This window comes from Falco punctatus, assembly GCF_963210335.1.
Source record: "Falco punctatus genome assembly, chromosome: 5".
Lineage (NCBI taxonomy): Eukaryota > Metazoa > Chordata > Aves > Falconiformes > Falconidae > Falco > Falco punctatus.
In genome coordinates this window covers 86,484,602-86,501,440 of record NC_137584.1, presented here as the reverse complement: position 1 = coordinate 86,501,440, position 16,839 = coordinate 86,484,602, and the positions used below count along the sequence as shown (strand labels likewise).

General features: G+C 46.3%; 1 long non-coding RNA gene across 1 annotated transcript in view; it reads left to right on the top strand.

Moving 5' to 3' along the window:
* Positions 1-15,561, top strand: part of LOC308065042 — a 33,220-nt gene extending 17,659 nt beyond the window's left edge. Inside the window, exon 2 of the long non-coding RNA XR_013928632.1 lies at positions 173-15,561. This is a non-coding gene — a long non-coding RNA (uncharacterized lncRNA). The remainder of the gene's footprint in view (positions 1-172) is intronic.
* Positions 15,562-16,839: the final 1,278 nt, after the last annotated feature.

The window sequence follows — 16,839 nt, the reverse complement described above, 5'->3', positions numbered from 1 at the left end:
TGGGGTGGGGTGAAGGGCTAGGCCAGCAGGAGATGCAGCCTGGGAGGGAAACACAGGAAAGGGTGAGGAATAAAAGACCCCCAAAGCAATCTAAGCAGTAAATCCTTGAATCATGCATTCATCTTCTTTAGTTGTTCTTTTTTTTTTTTTTTTCCTTTCCTTTTTTCCCCAGGCTAAAGAAAATGATTTATGCAGCACCAAGCATAAGGGGGCCCCATCTCCACTGGCTGGTAAGCATTGCTGTGAGGAACACAACTGCCACAACAGCAAAGAAAGGAGAAGATGCCTGTTGTCATTTCAAAAGCCCTGGAAGTGACTCACTGGTCAGACTGCTCCTAAGAAGAGTTGCTTATTGCAACTGTTTGCTTTCTTTTCCCATTAAGACTGCAGTTTTTATATTCATTTTCCAAGCACTAGGAAGAGGCTGCAGTACCTCAGAAGAAGGCAGAAGAGCTGAGAGGGGAAAGGGAGGGCAAGGGCAGAGAGGGGACAAACAAAGACACACAGTGAGGAGGGAGACAAATCACAGATGAGGAAAGATGAGGAAGGAGATGCAGAGAGGGAAGAAACCCCCAGATGGGGGGCAAAAAAACAGATGATAAAACCTCTCAGCACTTGTAACTCTACCCCAATATATGTATATGTTCCCTGTGCAAACATTTCTTCCCAGAGACACAATCTCCTGGTTACAGGGATGAGTGCAGCATCCGTAGGAAGAACAGCTGGAGAGGTAGATGGTTAAATGCTGATACATCGAAGGATGTACCCCTGCACACCACACTGGCTAAAATGCTTGAGGAAAATCCCGATTCCTGTGTTCTCTCACTCTCCAGCTGCTAGGTTTAAAGCCTGATTTCCAGGAAAGCAGCACCCATTTCCTTGCCCACTGACCATGGGACCAGAAGCCAGCCCCACCTAGGGCAGGGTGAAAGTTTCCCACGTTGAGGTCCTGTGGCACATTGCATACCACATCTGTTTTGTGGAGCTGTTTACGTGAGGTCCCTCTCCTCAAGCAGCTTGCCTCTGCATTTGGCCCTGGTGCACAGATTAATGATAAGATTTTGCTTGTGGTAGCTGCTGGGAGACAGCATATTAGCAAGGAGGTGTCCCTCATGCTCTAATGGCATGTAGCCATTGGAGGCATTTGTGTAAGGGAAGTTATTTTGGAAGTGCAAGGAACTGCACAATTCCAGCACAAATGTTTCCAGGAGGTGTTGCTCTTCCTGCATCTTTTTTGAAGGGGAGAAGGGGAAAGGTAGACGTTTTCAGCCAGCCCCATTAGTTTTGCAAATGAATTTTCTAAGAAACGCAGCCTTCTCCACGCAGCATGAATTTGGCACACAGTGTGCACCAAGTTCACGGGCATGCCCCTGTTCATAGCTGCCTGGCAAGGAATTAGGGCAAAAAAAGAGAAACACATGAAAATCCCACCCCGGATTTGTCAATAAATAGGTTATTTGGAGTCTTTGCTAATCATTTTCTCTAATGGATCTGTCACCCAGCCTTAATGGCATTGTCTCTCTGTGTGGCCACCGTAGGAAAAAACTTGTTTTGTTCTATTTTTTCCTGTTCAGAAATTATCCACACACATTCCCTAAACATTTGACGGGTCTTAGAGTGTGAAGCTTTTCCAAATGGCTGCAGAAGCCTTTCTGAGGCTAATTTATCTGTGTGAATATTTATTTCCCAGGCATGACACCATTCCCCTGATGGACGCAATCACCTGTGGCAGTCAGGATGCTTTGCGTGACAGGACCCTAAGCGATGACCAAGAGAAGAAGATACAGATGTATGGGTGGAACGGAGGAAGGAGGCCAGGCAGGGTGACTGCTGTGCTTTAAACACCCTCAGTTGTGAACAGGTCATGGCTTCTCCCGCTTGTCTCTCTTTTCCCTTCACAGATAGGCTGGTGGCTAGAACCCCCACTACCCCAACCTTGGTAAGTAAATAAGGTCCCTAACACCAGCAGAGGGAATCAGTAGTTTTTATTCACTAAAATATGCGTGTTTTTTTTTTTTTTTTTTAAAAGCCGTAGTCACACAGCTGTAGTCTGGACTCCCACGTTTCAGCTGTTCCCTCTGTCCACAGGCAGAAGTAATGCGTCACTTTCCGAATTGTTTCTTTAAAAAAAAAAAAAAAATATCAGTTAATCAACAGCAATGGTAATGCCGAGTAGAAACGGTCAGCTCAGCTCCAGCCAGGAGAGACAGCATCGCCCCTGTGACTGATAGCAGGTGATAGCTGGGAGGCTCACCGTTGTTTACAGCATGAACTGTCCCCCCTCAGTGCCAGAGGAAGGATGCTGTCCCCCCTCCCCCCTCCCCCAGCACCTCCACAGCACACCAGGCCCCCAGCAGGTGCCTGGGCACCCAATAGAACCGACTTAAAATTTAAGGGAGGTTCAAAAGACAGCACGTTGAAGCGGGCTGCCACGGGCCCCCTGAGCCGCAGCCTGGCTGCAGACAGGGCAGGAAAATGTTGCGTTCCCCGGCAAGACGCACAGGATTTCCTGCAGCGGGTCAAGAAAACATACCTTCCCATTGTCCCCGCCATGTCACGGGGAGTCCTTCGGGGACACTGTCAGCTCCTACCCTGGCAACCAAGGAAAACAAGGAAGGTTGTTCGGCATTTTACGCAAAGCTGCTGCCTGCCTCCCTCACCAGAAAGGCCTGGCACCGGGAGAGGCGGCCTTCCTCATGGCCGCTAACGAACGTCCCCCGCCGGCCGTTGGTTGGCGGCAGAGGTGGAAAATCTGTGGCAGCCCAAGGGGGAAAAAAAAGCTGCATTTAAGACAAACAAATGTTTGTGGGGGAGGCAGGGAGGAGCGGACACCCGCCAGCTCTTCCAGGTCCAGCGCTGACTCCTGGCCTCAGCAGGGCCAAGGCCGGGTGGGCAGTGGGGGCTCGGGGCAGTGCGCTTCGGGCCAGGGCCAGGCCTGGCTGTGGCATGGGGGTGTCTGGTGATGGTGGTCTGCCCGAGGGGCCTGGGGACAGCCCAGCAGGCCATCTCGCCACCCTGCAGCATGCCCCAGGGCCGGGCTCGGTAGCCTCCATTAGCCCATGGGTTAACTGTAGAGCAGGCTTCATATTGCCCTGGCCTGGTGTTCAGTGTATTCGCTGCTATTGTTATTTTTTTCCTCCTCTAGAGTTGCTTTAACATCAGAAGAACAGTCACCAAGAAGAAACTGCAGTCTTACATTCCTGCAAGGCCTAGGGACTGAGTCTTTTAATGGGTGTTCAACACCCAGAAACACTACATGTCATGCTGGACCTTGGAGACGTGGCACAGACCTTGCCAGCATCCATCTCCGAAGTACTCCCAGTCCAGGGCTGCTGGCGCAGGCTGGGAGCTGACCTGCCTTGGAGGCCCGTCATGGACATCAGGAAAGTCTCAGCTTTGACGCTTCTGGCATGGCACACCTCCAGGATTAAAGGCACTATTTGCTTCCTTTAATGCTTTCATGACCTGTGTTTGTTTTCTGTCATAACACCAGCCCAGCAAGTGCAAGATGAGACAGAGTGCCTGAAAGGCAGTGGCAGATTGTAAGAAACTGAGCATTTTACTATGGCATAAAGCAAAGAAATTCTCACTTGGTCCCTATGAAATCAGGACATCTCAAAATACACACAGAAAAAGTGTAAATCAACTTATTGTTAAAAGCAACACAGATGTGGTTTTGTTTTCATACTGATTGCAAGAAAATCTCTGAGAGGATTCTAACTAAAAAAATAAAATCAAATCAAACCATAAGAGCTGAAAAACACACCCCCACTGCATAGGATGTAACCTCTGGGCTCAAGTAATGATGCTTCAGTTTCTGGCTAAAATACAGATTTTGTCTCCAGTCTTGAAAAGTCAGCCTGTCCTACATTTCAGTGCCCCCTAGAATACCAGAATTGGGTTTTGTTGAATGATACTGGTTATTTGCTTGATTAAGGATTGTTAATAAACCCCTGCATAACACAAAGGTGAAAATACTTAAAATACAGCTCTCGAGATAGAAGTGCATATAGGCCACGCTCCTCGGCTTCAGAAGTGCCCCTGCCACCAAACCGGGTGCAGACCTGCACTGCCACGAACCAGAGCTGTGTCCAGAGCCAGTGTTAGTGTTTGGCAGGGTCCACGGGCTGTATCGTGTAGAAAGCTGCCCATTCCAAGAAAGGGAAAAAAGGACACATATAAAGAGATTTAAAACCTATTTTACTGTTGGATCAAAAAAAAGAGCTGAAGAGTGTTTGTCTAGGAAGGGAGAACATGTGTCTTTAAATTTATCATAGATAAATGGGCAGAGGGAATAGCAGCCAAGATTTCCTTGTCTGAGAGGCTGAAGCTAATACTGTCATCTGTGGTTAAGACCCATTTGTCAAACAGAGTATGCTGAGAATAAAGAAAATCAAGTCTCCCTTCCCTTTTTAATTTGACTTAATTAGCCATAATTCCCCTTACTGAAATAAAGGCATTTCCGATTGCAGGACACGTTTCTGTGCCCTTACTTTCGCTAACGCAAATACATAGCTCCGCATGCAGCGAAAGCAAAAGCCGAACAAATGTGCTGCAAAAACAAGATGCTTCACTACACTCACCTCCTTCCTTGGGAGAGGAGGACAGAACAAACAACACGTGGCAGATGTTAGCCACACAGTTCAGTGCCCTACTGGGAGGCATGCAAATACTATCGTGATACGCGGGCTGGGAGAAGCTACATAGGAGAAAACAGCACACTTGTTGTATGTATGTCAGATTTGCCCCTCCATAGCTAGGAGGAGGCATGCACTCATAGCATGGCACGGAGTACATAACGCAATTATAATTGGGTGCAATATGTTCACAGCATTTAAAAAAACGTTGTCTTAAAAAACTGAGTGCCACGTTCAGATGGCTTAAATTCCCCATGAGCCCTTGTGCCTACTGCTTCCTACTGGCTGCTTCTGGTCCTTCAGCGGTGCCCAGCCAAGAGGAAACTTCAGGGCACAGATGGAGTTCAGGCTAGACAGTCCATAACCTTCACTGGATCCCGCTGGCATCCTGTGGTGCGAAACCTGCATCCCAGAATTACTTGGAGCAGTCGTCCTCCTGAACCCGATGAGCGCACTTGCCTAAAATAGTCACTTGCAAAGGTGTGGCGAGGCCAGCCTCGGGGCTCGCAGAATTGCTGAGGGGGACTGTGAGCCTCAGAATATCCTTGTAATTCATCTGTAATGTTAAACTTTAAATAACTGCCTTCCTCTTTCACTCCTTTCTACCTCGGCTAAGAAATGCGACACACACTGTGTAAAGGGACTGTCACCAGCTGTTAATAAGAAAGCAGCTTTAGCTTCTCTCCGCTTCTCTTGTTCACACGTAGACAGTGTTGGAAATCAGTGAAAACGGGTGTAGCCCCTCTGCTACCGCCACCGCCACCTCCCACAAAGAGAGCAAGTGAGAAAGGGAAGAGGAAAGGTTGAAGAAATGGGCTGACCTACTTAGGTACTGCGAAGGACGAGCATGCGGGCTCTGAGTGCTGGGATGGCTGCGCGCATTTGTTCTGGGCACCTACTGTTACCCTGGCATTCCTCCAAACAAATGGCTTTACACCCAATTCCAAAACAGCTCCTTCCTCCTCCTCTTCAAAATATGCCCTCCCCACCGTGCACGCTCTCCCTGTGATCCTTGCCGCCTTGGTTTTAAAACGGCCGCTTCCCTGAGCAGGCAGCCAGCCCCTGTCTTCTCACCCACCTGTTAATACCTGGCCTCCTGTTTGTCACATGGCAGCTCTGGGCTCTCGACCAGGATCCCCCCCCTGCTCCTGTGCCGCAGCCACTGCTTCCGGCATGGGCCACCTGTCCCTCCTGTCTCAGCTGAGAAAGGACAGGACCTAACTGCAGGGTAGGTGGCTGTCAGCGAGTGGACCCGGCTTGCAAGGAGTGGTTTCCAGAAGCAGGAAGGAGAGAGGAGGCAGGTCTCCTTGCTCTCAGGAGCCCTGACTCAGACCCCTTCCCGTGTGTCGCACGCCACCCCCTCCCCTCCGCTGGCTCCGAGCCCCCGAGTGGCATCACTCGAACCCTGTGAGTTAGCCAGCCTGAAAATTATACCCACTGGGATCTGGCCAGTTTGCAAAGCCTAATATCAGCGATTGCAAGGTGGGATCAACGCATTCAGGCGACACAAAGATTGCATTATAAACCCTTTTGGATTTAGATGGCAAATGATCCTTTTGCTCTTCAGACGGTATTTCTGGCAATTCAGAGCAGTTACAATTGCTCGTCAGAACAACCAAAAGTGCTTCCCTGGCAGCACGGCATATCTTACTGAGAGACTGGAAGAACCTTCTTTGGTTTCTATATAAAACCCACTGATGACTCATATAGGACTCAGAAATTATCTTAGTTAAGAGATAAATGGGAAGATACACTGCAGATCTAGAGAGCGAAGCTTGAGTCACAGAGCTGGAACTGGGATCAGAAGGCAAACTTCCCCCAAGTTTGGGGTCTTAGGGAGACAAAGAGGGATTTGTTGGCAGTTGTCATGCAAGCATCACGTTCGGCATTTGTCCTTTCTCTTTTCCTTCCCACTTGCTCACTGGATGTGTTTTGCAATACAAACGGTCTCATAGCTCCTTTTGTCTACTCCCTGTACCACCTTTTGTCTTGTTTCACACCAGTGATGTCTCGGAGGGAATTAAAAGAGGTTCCAATGAGTTCTGCAATGCTGCATAAGCTTTGGTCCCTTATCAAAGACTACGTAGTGACGGTACACACACAAACTGCAGTGAAAGGTCATTACTAAGGGTGCCAAAACCAAGTGCTGAGAAGCTACAAAAGGCCGCTGCTAAGTTGGCTTGCAGAGCTCCAGTTTGGCCCCTCTGTGCGTACACACGTTGCGGCAGTCTTTAATTACATGAGCATAATCCTGCACTGTTTGTCCCACAGAGTCCCTGCCTCATCCAGCTCATGGAGCAGGTGGTCTCACTTAATGAGCAGCTATTTGTATTGGGTCTGTGCTCAGTGCAAGACCCTGTGCCTTGTTCACTGACCACTGTTCAGACCCCGATGTGAAGATGGAGCGATTCTGTTTCCTGCAGACTCTTCTAGTGTACTTATCCCTGTTGTACCAGTGAGGTTCATTTTCACAACACCTTTCCGAGATGAGGGCGCAGAATTATTCCTGTTTATAGATGGTGGATCACACAGGGAGGTGAGAAGGGTCCAGTTCTTCGAGGTGACACCTGTGGGGCTCCTGGGCTTTCTGTGCTTCACACATTGGCTCCCGCCTGCAGGTGGGAGATCAGGACTTCCACACCAAAGACTGTAGTAGGTGATGTCAATATCCACTGTGGAAAATATGCTTTCTATGGTTTGCCTTATGTCATGTAGGATCTTCTGGAGCCTTCCAGGATTTCCTTCATATACAAATATTTGCCAGAAATAATAGTGGGAAAGAGATTTTCTCAGAAAAACTTTTACAGCTCTTGCACACTACTTATCCAAAACAGCTAATATTAAAATATTCATTTCTCTAGCAGTCATTTAATATACTCTTCAGTTATTTGTAGATTGGAAAGGACTTTCACATCTTCATTTGATACTGATATGTTGCCCCACTTCTTTCCAAGTAGAACAAAAATACGCACTGAGTTATTTCTGCATCATTAACAACGTTGGCATCACCCCCACCAATAATAGGCTGATGCCAGTTCCTTTTGATTTGACTATATTAAATAAATCGTTCTTGACCTTCTCAGTCTGCTGCTTCCCCTGCTCTTTGAACCTGCTTTGTTTTTGCAAAAATGTGTATGCCTCTGGTTTGGTCTCTCTTGCCCTTCCATTTGCATTTTTTTCCCCCTAAGCTGTGGCTCCTCTTTGCCTTGCAAACAGGAGGAGCTGTCAGACTCAAATCTGCCCTTTTTCTTAATTGTGAAAGCTTGACCTCTTGACCTTATGACTTGAGTGTTCTTACACACCTTTCTTGGTGTCTTTGCAAATTTTTGCTCCCAGTTTTCCTCCAGTTTCTTATCACCCTGAGGTATTAGCCCTTCTCAAGTGTCAAGTATGCGTACCACTGGGGTTACTGTCTTTGCTGTAGTTAAGTGCAGTCAGGTCACGAAAAATGTCCCTAAGCAGCCACCAACTTCCAGTTCATCATACACACCGTAACGAAGTCCAAACTGGAATTTCCTCATGCTGGCTGCCGTGTCTCTTGTGTCAAAGAGGTCTCATCTACAGTGCTCTCTCGTGAACACATTTCTCCAAATTGGAAATCCATTGGGATCCCCCATAACAGTACAGTTCTTTCCAGACGCTGTAGGAAAATGACTAAGAAATGTACTCTGCTGGTCATACTCGTTCTTCCTCGTGCTTTGACCTATTCCGTCTCCTGTCCTCTAAATGATTTATGCCCCCACCTCTCTGCTCCCTATTTTTGCCTTCTCATTTCTCTTGCTTTTTAGACTTCACACTTACTTAGCCCAGGCTCCTTACCTCACTACATCCAGTCTTTCCCTGACAGTTTGCACTCTGATTTATGGTCTGCATTTCTTTCCTCATACTGTCCAACAGGCCTAGTTAAGATTTCCTGAGCTTTCTGTCCAGTCCTGGTGCTCCTCTGCATCTCTGTGTTGGCACTTTTCCTTCTTGTTCCCAGGCCATCCTCTACAACTGCTTCCTTACCACATTTGTCTTCCTTTCCCAGTTCGGTTCTTTGCCCCTCCCAGTCTAATCATCCCCCTGGAACCCAGCCTTCCTCCTGTCCTGGCTCCACAGTTGATCCCGTTGTCTGCCCCCAGATCCTCGGGGGCTCATTTCAATTCTCTGTTGCTTCCAGCCACCGGCTTCCATTCCCAGCCTACTTGTCCAGATAATCCCAATCCCAGCTGATCTTGCTCTCCTAGTTGCGGTGTCAACAGACCCCTTGTTTAATTTTTTCCATCCCTTTTCCCATCCTCATTCCACTTGCTGTCTCCTCTGCATCCGAAGCCTCCAACTTAAACAGCCCCTCCCAGGAGTGTCCCAGAGGCAGCAAGTTGACTGAGCAGAAAGTACTCAAGGTTCTGTGATCTGCAGTCCTGATTCCCTGGTCATCCGCATCAGAGACCTCAACAGAGCCTCTGTCTGCCCCTCTGGAAGCCAGTTGAGTGGCAACCTGATGAATACCCACCTACTAGAGTTTGTACATGCTTGCAGGTCCACCAGCATGAACATAACCCAAGGGTACCATGCAGATATAGCCTTGTACGTGGCAGATATGGCCCCTCTTCTCAGTGCTGGCTCTAACTCAGCCTGGAGCAGCTATTACAGGGAAAGGCTGGCTTCTCTCCCGTAACGCTGGCCTCAGGCATGCTCTGTTATTTCACGGAGAGGTACATGTTCGGTCCCTATTGTCTCTTGGAGATAATGATGAGATGGAGCATGCTTCATGACGGTGGTATTCTTGGGGGTTTTATCTGTTAACATCCATAGAGTCTCCACTGCGCAGCTATGAAGTGAGATTTTTTTTTCCCCCAAAAAGCATGCATTGGCCAAATTAGGTGGATTTTCAGAAAGATGGTACAAGGCATAGCCTTGAACTTGAGTCCAATCCCCTGCCAGATTTCAAGCCCTGCTTCGAAGCATGGGAATGCTACAATGGATCCAAGAAAAAGTTGCCAGAACATTTAAATTTGGGCAAAACAACATATTTTTCACAAACCTCATTCTTGGAAAGGCCAAAGCTGATGGATCAGAAATTAAAAAAAAAAAAAGAAAAAAAAAAAAAGGAAAAAAAATCAACCTGAACGATATGGTAAATTAAATTCAAATTGTTAATGTTAAGCAGAGGTGTATGCTGCCAAACCCATGGTCTCATAATACAAAGCTGTGGACAGTTTTTATCATAAACATCAGCCCCAAATCACTTGTAATCATTATTAACTCCCCTTTAATTATTTTGTATGCTTCTGTCTTTCCCTGTTGTTTACAAGTTAAAGTGGATTTTCATGCATCCTAAAAGATCTTGTAAGGCCAACACTTAGCATTAAAATATACGATAGAAATAGATACCGTGCTCTTACTTTCAAAAACCAAAATCAAAATTACAAAAAATAAAAAATAAGACTGGGAATTTGCTGTTTTTCATTCCACCAGCACACCCCACAAATGTCAGATTTCTTAGCTGTACAATCAATAAGTGAGGTGTAGAAAATCACTAAATATTTTTCATCCCCTTCTGAGTAAACATACAAACAGTGACTTATTTTCATGGAAATGCACAGGAGTGTCTCCTTGGCTCCAAAATTAATTGCCACATCCAAGACAGCTAAAAATGAAAAATTTTGAATATGAAAAAGTTTTATGGGAACCAGTTTTGTGCAGACACCGGAGGGCCCATTATCACTCAGTAGTCACTAACTGAAAGCTCCCAGCTCTTAAAATAAGTGTCACCAGTGACAGCATTACAAACGTGTCACTGTATCTTTCCTATCACGATACAGGGTGTTATTGTTTGGTGCCTTGCTGTAGATGTTGTACAGCCAGAACTTCTTTGACCTGAAAGTGGCTTTTCCTGTGCAGAGAACTGAATTTTAATTTCTGATTTACTAGCTACAGCTTTTTGCTCTTGTCGGAGTGACTCTTCTTCCTCAACACAAAGCATGCATTCAAATATCTTTTTGAGAGTTGTCTCCTCTGGCTTCTTCAGGGCAGCAGAACCACTTATTTTCCTTCACAAGATGGCTGAGCTCCGTGGAAACCCTATTAAATGGTTTTAGAATCAACATGAAATAACGTAGAAATCATCTGTGGAAAATTGCAAAGGGTGGAAACGATGTTGTCATATATTAGCAATGCTCAAAAATAAAATAAAATAGCTCCACAGGGCTTTTACAATATTTGTAGAGTGGCACATCTCCAAAGCACACTCAGTAAGGACAGGGTGCTTTTGGAAAGCTGATTTGCATGCACCCAGGCATGCAAGCACATACACACACACACAGGCTGCAGGCACAGAGCTATTTTGCTGGCTTGGAAGAAGTCAAGTGTTGGAGGACACTAGTCAATGAGCTGCTGCGTGCTGCCAGGGTGAATAGCGTTTCTCAATTTTTCTGTTCTGGAGGTGGGTCACAGCTGGGAAGAGCAGTCCTGGACTGCCCTCTGCTCCCCCAGTGCTCCCCAGCAGCGCAGGCGGGACGAGGATGGCCAGGACCAGCACCCACTGCGGGGACACGGCTCAAGAAGGTGCCAGCAACACACCTGGGGCTTGTGTTGGCTGCTGGGAGAGGACAGCAGTGGATGAAATGAGCCCTAGGCCAAAACTGGTTGGGAAGAGCTTTAATCAAAGGATATTTATGAAAATTCAGGAAACTGGGTATCATACCTAGCAGAGCCATCCCAACATTTCCGAGGGTGGTGCTTGCTGATGGCAATCTCCATACATCGATGTGGTGTGCCCCGCTTGCCTCTCATTATGCTTATATCAGACTTTCAGTGAGGGAAATTACAGTCACAACCAGCTTAGTTACTCATTTTCTCCCTGGCCCCCTTAGCACGAGTAATGAGCATGCTGAGGCTCTGAAACGGGTAGACAAAAGATGACAGCATTTTCTGAGATTTATATGGCACATAAATATTTAGCATTTTGATTTATGCTGTGTTGATGCTATTTGTCAATTGCCTTATTAAAACCCAGAAACTTGGAGAGAACGTCGTAGATGGGAGACAGGAGAGGAAAGTCTTCCCTCTGATGTCGGAAATCAGGAAGAGTCAGAGGTCTGTGTGTTATGGGAAGAGGGAACCGGTCTGTTGTGCCTCTGATGGCTGTGGAAGCTGCTGTTCTGCTTTCTGTTCACAGCCCAAGGGATCGCAAAGGATCCGCTCCTTTTAATAGGCAGACAGAGCTGTACAAAACCCATCCACATAGAACCTGGTGGATCAGGAGTTGTGCTTCTTTTTCCTCCCCCGTCCCCAACATAGCTGCAAGGAAGCCAAAGTGCCAGTGAAGGCAAGGGTGAGCTCAGCTGCACACCAGTTGCCAAGAGGGTGAGTGTGCCTGTGTGCATGGAGCTGAGTCAGGGTGAGGGCATCTTTCCCTGGGAAAGTGCAGCGAGATCGTAGCCCCAGAAAGTTTGCGGTGGTTTTGTACTCAGTAGCCACTGTCGCACTCATCTCTGCATATTTTAAAAATGACAGGCAGTTTGGGCATCTGCTTACATCAATATTCTGTAAATACAAGGATAAATTGGTAGCCCAAAACAGTGAGAAAGCTTTGCATAGGTTCTGTTTTGAATGCTATTTATTACACAGCATGATATACACAGAACTCTTATTCATGTCAGTGGGAGTTTTATGCAAACATGGAAAGCAGAATGTGGCTCAAAATTGTAACTTGATTTGCTGTAGACAGGCCTTTCTGCATGCAAGGCTGCGAAGGCAAGTTCTCCTCTTCACACAAAAAAAGGTGCAAACCTGTTACCTAAGCCCAGTGTAATAAGGAGGCTGTGGTAAAGTGCATAAAGGTCCTGCTGCCTGCCGTGATTTTACACCGATTTGCCCATCACCAACAGGAACGAAGAGAAAGAGAGAAGAGAGCAATACTGGAAAATATGCATAGCTAAAATGTTTTCCAAAGGAATTTGGTTATATTCAAATTTGCAGCTGATTGCTTTTAAGGGATAAGTGTATTTCTAGAGATGGGATATTATTATGGGAAGATGGTAAATTCTCTGTAGATAACGATGTACTTGGATTGCTGGTAAAAAAGCAATTTCTATCCCTCTGGCATCACCTAACCTAAAATGACTGACCTGAATAAGCGTAGGTTTATGGGTTTATAGATTTACTCTTTTGCTAGGTGTTTTGCTTTGTTTCTCAAAATAGTGTTAAGAAGACCTGCCTTCCTGACAACATGAAATTGTAAAAAATAATGATTTCCCCCCCGTCCCTGCGGATATCTTATCTAAATGTCTTCTTGCCCTAAGAATTAGAAATCATCTTATTTATACTGGCCTTCTTGCCCACTAGCACTCTGACTTTTGGATGGTACCATAGTGACGCTCAAGTCTGAAATTTCAGGAAAGGATATACCTTGGGTGTACCTTAGAGTAGCCAGATTTTATTACGTATTGAAACAAGTGACCACAGGATTTGTGTAACTTGGGAGTCCACAGAGGAAGAAACACCATCCATGGGAAAACCCAGACACTTTGACAATACGGCATTAGTACCGTATAGCGTTCCAGCACTGATAAAGATCTGCCACTGAAGGCTTGGACGTATTTATCACCCAGAACTCCTTCTGTGATCATAACTGCTACAAATAAACTCCTGCAGAGCACACAGGCTTTGCACAGAACAGACTTTTTTCCCTTATTTTTTTGCTTAGAATAATGACGGTCTCCCTTCACAAGCAAGATTTACCCAAGACATTTTTGAAGAAAATGTAGAGGAAGGAATCCCTAAAAAATCGTATATCAAATGCTTAATTAACACACTTGGGCTGTAAATGCAGATATGTACTATAAGGAAAAAAATAGTCTCCTATGTTGAGTCTATTTCATATTCAATTCGGAAATTCTAAGCTAAGGCAAAGTTTTCAAGATATTTCAAAATATACTTGAAAGATTCAGCCTTCGAGCTCTGTGAACCTTAACTCTGCCCACTACTGATGGCAGTATGCCCTATGTATCGCTAAAGAGAGAAGTATACCCTGTATACCTACTGCTGAGGACACCACCTATTCGAGGTATCACGGGACACCAGGGCTGACAAAACCTTTCTAATTACAGCAAACTGCCTCCTAGATTTGCACTTGGCAACATCATGTGTATCATATGTGGGCCGACTGGCCAGCTGGTGGCTTTGCAGAAAAGGATCTGGGGGAGCTGGTGGACACCAAGCTGAACATGACCCAGCCATGTGCCCCTCCAGCAAAGGTGGTTGATGATACCCTGGACTGCATTAGGAGGAGTGTTGCCATCAGGTCAGGGGAGGTGGTCCTGCCTCTGCTCAGCACTGGTGAGGCCACACCTGGAGTGCTGTGTCCAGGTCTGGGCTCCCCAGTGTAATAGAGGGATGGAGTTATTGGAGATGGTCAAGCAAATGGCCATAAAGATGATTAAGGGACTGGAGTAAATCTCCCATCACAAAAGGCTGAAAGAGCTCGGACAGTTCAGCCAGGAGAAGAGAAGGCTCAGAGGGGGTCTCATCAACATATACAAATATATGAAGGGAGGGTGTAAAGAAGATGGAGCCAGGTTATTTCCAGTGGTGTCCAGCGACAGGACCAAAGGCAATGGACACAAACTGAAACACGGGTGGTTCTGTCTGAACATCAGGACGCACTTTTTCACTGTGAGGGTGATCACGCACCAGCACAGGTTGCCCAGAGATGTTGTGGAGTCTCCATCCAAGATACTGGATTGATATTTTGAGATACTCAAAAGCTGTCTGGACACAGTCCTGGGCAACCAGCTGCAGGTGATGCTGCTTGAGCAGGGAGGTCGGACAAGATGACATCCAGAGGTCCCTTCCAACCTCAACTGTTCTGTGATTCAGTGATACTATCAAATATCCTGAGAGGCAAATATAAGCCTACTGACTAGAGGTGTCCTTTCCACAGATCCCTTTCTTTCCAGATACCTCTAGGCATTGTGTACCATGCTGAAAGCAACTTCGCTTTGTCAAATACCTGACCTTGCAACTAAACCACTGTCCTGGTTTTACCTTTTAGACAAATACTGACCAAGCAGTCTAGCATTTATAAACCTCTAAACGAATTGGAAAGATTTTGATCTTTCATGTTGTAAAGAGAGTATATGCATGCTATAAGGACACCTATCGCAACTCCTGATGGAATTAGCTTTGATCCCAGAGTTGTCTTTTATTATGGTAGAATATAGGCGAAAAGTTAGTGTGTGGGGTATCACTCATTTTTTAAAATGTCTACTGCTTGCTTTTTTAAAACCTTTGCTTTCCATTTCAAAATCTTGACTTGAAAAAAAAGTCTTAATTTAAAATGTCAGGGGTTTTTTGCAGTATTTGATCTGTTTTTGCTAATTCATCTTCATTTTCTGACCAGAAATAACTAATTTAACTAGTACTGCTATTTATTTTAGTAACTGATTTAGAACTGGTGCAACCTGGTGGGGCTGCTTGTGCCAACGGCATGACGGTTATGTCTGCAGCAGAAAACCTGGCATCACTGCTTGTCCTGAGGAGTAAGGAATCCAATTTGGAAAACAGTAGCTTTTCTAACCTCTACCCACAAATCCAGCCTCTTGCACATATTAAATCCCATTCGTTTTAGAGATGACCTGGAAATGAGCCAGTCCTGTCCCTGCAGCACCATGTGTACTAGCAGGTCTGACCCACAGAAGAATTTGCTGGGGAAGCATCATGTGGCTGCTGAGAAGGGGGAAATGGAGAAACCAGGGTGGGACAAGTATCCCAGGGATGGAGAAAAAGGGGCATGAGGGGGGCACCGTGAGGAGGGGAAGCTCTCCCCCTGCACCAACCAAGCTTTCACCTCTGTGTGCATGTGTCCTGTGAGTGATTTTCAGTGCACGTAGCATTCCTCATTCAAATCTCTCACTGAGGCAAGTCATTGCCAAAAAGACCCCCCCCCCACCCCCCCCCAGGAGACTTCAGTCCTTCCTCACATCATATATTAGCACCTCAGATCTCCTGCATTACTGCTCAGACTAAATGTGCATTTAAAAAGAAAGAAAGAAAAAAAAAAAAAAAAGAAAAAAACAAAACCCACACATTGCAATCTTCCTGTGAAAAAGAATCACAAACATGCGGATAACACCCCAGCCCCGGCTGTCGGGAAGCAGTCTCCATTTGGGGGGGTTTGCAAACTCGTCCTCTCCGTGGTGGCCGAGCCACCTCAGTGCACAGGCAGTGGAGCGTGTGGAGCCCACTGAGGAGCGCGGCCCTTCTCCTGGTGTCACCGCTACAATAGCCGGCTCGTTAAATAACTGCAGCACTTGGAGATACACCGAGTGCTCAGTGACCCTCATAATTTCTCATTTCTTCCCTCGGATGGAGTGGTCGACAAGTTGTGCTTATGGTAGTAGTCTGAAAGATGTAGGAGCGCTCGGATGATCTCTGCAAGATGTGCTTTCACTTACCCATGTGCATCTCTTTGTTTCTGAATTTAAAATGTGGTACATCTGAGTGAGGAGAGCTAGGTTTCTATGCAGGCTGCTGCTTTTTCAGCTCAGAAGTAAAAGATGTCAAAATATGCTTTTTGAAGAAACCTGCTCAGAGGCAGGAGGTTTTCTCTAATGATCAGAAAAGCTCAGAATGACCAAATTGAAGTACAAATCCCAGAATGGTGGGGAGGAGGGTATCATTATTTTTTACAGATGGCATGTCTGAGCAGCGTTTGGCTTTGGTTCCTGGACCAACACAGCATGTTCTTGCTGCTGGTAGTGGCAAATCCAGCTTACTAGGGGATGGGGGTGCTGCAAGACACTCCTAAAGGCTCCCTGGGATTACTGCAGCCCTGCCTCACTTGGGGTCACGGGGCCTCTTCTCCAACCTCAAATCTGCAAGTGTCAGAGTTAATAGGAAACACTGAAGGGGGCATGGATAAAAACCTGAAAGGTTTTCTGTGGGAATGCTGAGCAGAAAGCCTAGAAGCACACGAAAGAGTTTTCAGTCTGAGCAGCTGTCTCACTTAGGCATCAAAGCTTTATCTGCAGCTTTCCTGCTCTAGGGCTGGTCCCTGGTGATGCAGTTTCTAACTGGAATTTTCTTTGCAAGGGTTTGTCTGCCTTCGTCTCCAAAGATTCCCATTGCAATTACTTAGAGGTGAGTGTAGCCCAGGACATGTGATGAGAAAGGACCCTGCATCTGTTGTGGTTTTGTGGAGCGGCACTGCAACCCA